We start from the raw sequence: 6378 nt of genomic DNA, 5'->3' as shown, positions 1-6378 counted from the left end.
TTCAGTCTGGAAAATATTGGCAAGGCTGCAGGAGAATGGAAGAGGCTAAGGTTGTAGAGCACACTAAATAATTTAAAATAAGATAATGATAGTGTGACTCCAAAATTTATCCATCAGAGTTGTTTCAAATTTGCTAATGGCTTTTATTCTCTCTCTCTCTCTCTCTCTCTCTGTGTGTGTGTGTGTGTGTGTGTGTGTGTGTATTTATGTAGATAATGCTTCCAGTGAGCATGGACTTTTTTTCCTTTGGCAGCATTGACTGATGGATTTGTGCTGATCTGTCATTACTTGAGGACCTGATCCTCTCGGAAAGTGACTTGGCTAAGCTTCAGGTGTGGACTGTGGTCATGGAGCACAGATATTAGCCAGCTGCACAGAGTTTAAGCTTGAGCCTTTAGGTGATCCCTAGACCAAGAGAGTGAAATAAGGCTCATTTAAAAGTAGCTAATTTCCTATTGGTACAGCTGAAGAAGCACTCCTTATTATATGCACATTTTATATTTAAAAATAGTTAACACCATATGGAACTGTGATCAGAAAATATCTGGTCACTAGATGTGATTAGCGAGGATATGAGATAATGCTTCAAGACTCCAGTGTTTCTTGTTTAATTTTACTTGCCAGGTATGGTTTTGAAGGTAGCAAGTCTGTCCTTGTCTTAATGATCTAAGGCTGGTGTAGTAGAAACAAGGAGCCTAATCAGTCACTCATCATGTTAGGCAGTCATGGGGCAAGCCCATGAGGAAAGGGAACATGAATAGGGGTTAGGGCGTGGGCTGAGTGAGGTGGCCTGAATGACACCTCTTGGAGGACTGGAAGGTACTGGTACAGCCTGACTGCAGGGAAGGATGTACCCATCATTTACCCATGGGAGTCTTTGTAAGACCATCTCTCTCCCACTGCTCCTCCCCTTTCCCACTGGATCTGGGCAGACGGACTGTCCTATAGCAATTGTTTCCATCTATCATCCGCCTCCCTCTCCTTTCATACCAGTAGCTTTCTTGGGTAACAAATTAATACATGACAGTGATATAGAATTACATCTTTGCTCTGAAAAGAAATAAACATTCAAACTTTAAGTTATTACAACTGAACAAATAATAAAACCTGAATTATAAAAAAGAAAAACTAGGGGCTGGCCAGTTAGCTCAGTTGGTTAGAGCATGGTGCTAATAACACCAAGGTCCAGGATTTGATCCCTAAACCTGCCAGTTACCAAAAAAAAAAAAAAAAAAAAAAAAAAGAAACCCAACTGGAAAAGAAGATAAAACTGCAAAATTAGTACAATGAATTTCCATATACTTTTACATAGATTCCCCAAATATATAAATATTTTCTGTACTATTTAAGTCACATATGTTACTCTAAATAATTTGGTGTACATTTCCTAAAACCAAGGATATTATATAACCACATACAATTATCAAAACCAGGGCATTCACATTCATACAGTACCATTATCTAATCTATAGTCCCTATTCAAAATTTGCCAATTATCTCACCATTTATGGCATAAGAAAACAAAATATTCTAGTCCAGGATCCAAACCAGGATCACATGTTGCTTTTAGCTGTTATCCCCATTTAGACTATATAAATATCCAAACCCCATTGTGTGGCAGAAGATATCATAATAAAATAAGACAAATTATAGACTAGAAAAAAAAAAAAAACAATAGTAATGAAAATCCCAGATGTGTTGCAGTTGAAGCACCAAGTGGTAGTTTTTATATCTAAAGAGCTCTCACCAAGAGCTTAATATGAAAAAAAAAAAAAAAAAAAAAAAGAGGCAGAGAATTAGATCAGAGAAGTTACAGGAAAGCCAACTTTAAAGGAAAATAAGTACAAGAACAATTACCCAGTTTCATGAAACATGTGTAAATAAAAATAGAACCAATAATGAGATATATGAATGTCAAAACTTAAAAATGTGACACATTTTTCAAACAGAGTATGAAAAAAGGTACTCATGATTTAGTAATGTTATAGTTCTTTAGAAAGCAATATGTCAATACCTCTTAAAAATACATATAATTATCACCAAACAATTCCACTGAGAAGAATATATTCCTTAGAATAAGAACATCTCCATGTAAAGACATATGTGAAAAACCATTTGTATCAGTGTTATTTAGAGTGGCAAATAGAATGCAAAGGAAAGGCCCATCTCTAACATATGGCTGAGTAAGTTATATTATTTTTATACCAGGGAAATTATACAGTCATTAAAAAGATGGAATTGCAAATGTACCAGATTCCTTGCATAAATTTTTATGAGGTACTGCAAGAGAATAAGATACAGAAAATTATATATAAGAACTCACTTTTATTAAACAATGATGAGAACTTTATACAAATTGATATAAAGGGATTTATCTGATCACAAAGACAAATGAGGCCTTGCCTATTAGCTCAGTTCGTTAGAGTATGGTATTGTAACACCATGGTCAAGATCCCTGTACTGGCCAGCCAATAAAAAAAAACCCAACCAACCAAACAAAAAAACCCCAAAGACAAATGGGAGGTGATATTGGTTGAATGTTTGTCCCTGCTAAAGCTTGTGTGAAAGACTGATCTTCAATGTGGCAATGTTGAAAGGTGGGGCCTTTAGGAGGTGATTGGATTGTGAGGGCCCTGCCCTCATTAATGGATTAATCCATTAATGGGTTAATGGTTTAATGGGTTATCATGGGTGTGGAGTGGTGACTTTATAAGGAGGGCACATAAAAATGCTCTTGCCATTCTCACTATGTGATATTCTGCGTCACCACAGGACTCTGCAGAGAGTACCCACCAAGAAAGGAAGGCCTTCACCAGATGTGCCCGCTGGACCTTGGACTTCCCAGCCTCCAAGACTGTAAGAAATAAATTTCTTTTCTTATAAGTTAAGTATTTTCATTTTCTTTTAAGTATTCCTGAAACTGGGTAACTTATAAGCAACAGAAAACAAACAATAGAAAAAGGACTAAGACAGGAGGCTATACATAAATTTGATAAGGTGTCTAACAAGGAGTGCAGAAAAGGTGGCTGAAATGGAGGATGGATGACAAGGAAAGAGTTAGGTGAAAGGCATGCAAAAATGAAAAGAAAAAAAAAGCTACACTAAAATGTGTATATATCTGATCCCAATAAAGCATCAAAGAAAAATGGGTGATAGTATTAAAATGGACAATAGTTAAAATAATTATATAAATGTAAAAAAGTGCAGAATTATACAAACCCAAACTGGAGTAGAATAAGAGACCATATAAGAGAAAAAGTTGTAATCACTGAGGTGCACATGCAAATCCACAGTAGAGAGAAAGAGCTGGGAGAAACTTTTCAGTGAAGAAATAGATACATGGAACAAACTAAATTTATAATTCAATCATGTTAACGAGAATTCTGGAGAATGACTAGTACAGAATATTGCCTGCCTTGTAAAAAAGACACATCTCCCTGAGTCACTACATCATCGGGAGTGGATCACTGCACACTGAACTGAGCAGTAACAGGGATTAAGAATGTTGAGTAGAGGAGAAGGCAGACATAAACAGGTATTCTGTCAGATGGTCAGGTGACTGAGTTGTCCCTTGAGTGTGGTCAGGCCTGGAGAAACCAGAGGAAATATGCACTACAATTTTACCACTTCCTTCAATCCCCATTCAGCACTTGGTATTAGCCTAAGTACAGCCCTGCACGGGGACTTTTCTTCCAAGACTTCCAAGGTACCTTGGTTTACATGAAGAACAGAGGAAGTACTGGGAATGCATGTGAGATGACAAACTGGCTAATGACTGAAGCCCAAACCAAATTTTGGAAGCCTGGTCTCAGTTTAGAGGCACTACAAGTACTCAGCACCAGCTTTTAGTCTTCAAAAGTTTTAAGTATTTATTTCAGGGGTCCAGCCTATAGAAAAAAATTCAAAATAAAATAAAATAAAAATATAAAGAAAAGGCAGAATCTTTCCTAAGATCCCAGTAACAGCTAAACAGGAAATTTTAAATATAAATGCATTTACTGAGTTCTGTCTCTCTTAGGCAGGAACCTTTGAGGAGGAAATGGCATTGATTTATTAAGCACATTTTATGTACGAAACATATGCTTAGTTCTATTTACTTGAACAATACTAATAAAATGGTTTCATAAATCATATTAATATAATAAAATCCATAAGATATAACTGTAGATGAAGAGGAAAGGAAACTCAGGCAGAAATAAAACTGGGAGAAATTGAAGGGGCATTTCAGGAAGGATCTGTAGGGAGATGGCATTACTTTGCACTGTTATAATAAACTCCTCCTTATTTGGAAGGCTTTCCTAGGGAACAGTGAGGAAGGGTGTAGTGAGGTGTGGGAAAATGCTGTAGATTTTGGCATAATTTAAATTTAGTCAGCAACTAAGAAAGTTGAAGTTGGTGATTATAAATTTTCACTGTCCACAATCTGCCCAGGTGAGTTATATTGTACTAGTATAGCCACACAAAATTGCCTCATGCAAGACATTTAGGAAGTGGAGAATCTGAGTTTCTCTGGGTGAGGAAAATGAAGCTAAAATAAGGCACAGAGCTGAAGTGAGAGTTTATGAGACATAAATGATCAAGAGTACCAAGCAGAGAGGAGAACACTATAGATTAAGAGAGCTCAATTCAGATGGAGAAACTGGGGTAAAGGGAGATCATTAACTTGGGAATAAGATGATATCTAAGAAGTCACATCTTAGGTGTTCAAAGTAAAGAAGGCCAGTGGATGGGAGCTTGAGGTCGGAGAAGGCTGCCATCTACAACTCAGGAAGAAAGCCCAAACCACAAACTAAATTTGCCAACACTCTTGGTTATGGACTCCTAGCCTTCATGACTGAAAAAATAAATATTCTGTTGTTTAAGCCACTTAAACTGCGGCACTTTGTTGTGGCAGCCCTAGCAGACATACATACAGATTCACAGCTTAACCAGCAGCATACAACTCCTGTAATAGCTGTCTTTCAGGCATTTTACTTTGACACATTTTGATCCTCACTTCCAGCATATTTTGAAATGGTTTCATTTAAAACTACTTAATGAATAAATACACCAATAAATGTAAATGTGCAATATTGACTAAAATTATTTAAAGAATTAGAAAAATAAATGTGAATAAGAGGGATTTTGTCCTACCATTTATTAAAATATTTCATGGAATTTAAATATTAAGAGCTTGTAATTATGAAAGAATAAAACACATTGTATTGACAAAACTGAATAGAATTCTCAGTAGGGGGTTGTGTTATAACTGTTGAGAAGTACGAAGAATGCTGATCATATTAACCAGGAGTGAATGTGAGCAGTTCAGAATAGGGCGAGGCCCACTGGAAGGCATTACATCAGATGGTGGTAAGAATATTTAGGGACTGCTCTGATAGTCATATGGGGGAGGGAGCAGCTCTTGTTAGGCAGTTAGTCATGAGCAGGTAGAGGGAAATGGAAAATAAAACTTCCTATTATTACACCCAGGTCCATCCCCTTCTGGGTAACTTAGTGGAAACTCCACCCAGAATCCACCTCTTTTGTGGGCAACTTGATAAAGAAAAGCCACAATTTGACCACAGGGCCTGCTAGGGTCTTTCTAGGTGTAAGAACATGCACAGGAGGGACAACTTGAGACCTTAGGTGACCTTGAACATGCTAATGCTCATCAGGTGCTTATAAATATATAATCCATAAATACATATAATTATAACAGACTTAATTATGGGTAAGGACATGCACAGTAGGAAAAAGGTTATATGGCCCTACACTGTCAATCAAAATGTCAATCAAGTTAGCTAATGCATATACAAAATTAATAAGATAAAAATCCCCTAAAGTTGTGTGTAAAATGCCATTCTCTGCTCAGGGAATTGGCCCACTTCTCCCTCGAGTGTACTTTCCTTTATGCTCATTTAAAGCTTTGTTGTTGCTTTTGACTCGGGCTCTGATTCTTCACTGACTTGGGGAAAGGACTGAGGCAGATGGGACCCTCATCCCCGGTAATACTCTGGAGCAAGTTAATGGTATGGGAACACTGAAAGAAATATAAATTTTAGAAGTTATTCAGAGGAGTTGCGTCAAAACTCTCTACACTGGTTTTACTCACACTCAAGCCAAAAAAAAAGAAGGCTTTACAGTGATTCACAAATGTGGCTATTAGATGATTTCTAGACACATATCTGTACAATTTTGTGATGAAAAAATTTCAGCTAAGTGTTTTGAGCCTGTTTGTTACCAGTTATGTCAATTATTATGTTTTTCCTCTATTTTTGCAAAATAGTGGGTATGGCCTTCAAATTTCTTCCCAGTCTTTTATTTTTTAAAATGTCATTTATGACCATACAACTTTCTCTGCCACCAAAGTCAAATATGTCCTCTCTCCTTAGCATAAAC

The sequence above is a fragment of the Cynocephalus volans genome, chromosome 3, assembly GCF_027409185.1.
Source record: "Cynocephalus volans isolate mCynVol1 chromosome 3, mCynVol1.pri, whole genome shotgun sequence".
Lineage (NCBI taxonomy): Eukaryota > Metazoa > Chordata > Mammalia > Dermoptera > Cynocephalidae > Cynocephalus > Cynocephalus volans.
This window is presented reverse-complemented; position numbering follows the sequence as displayed.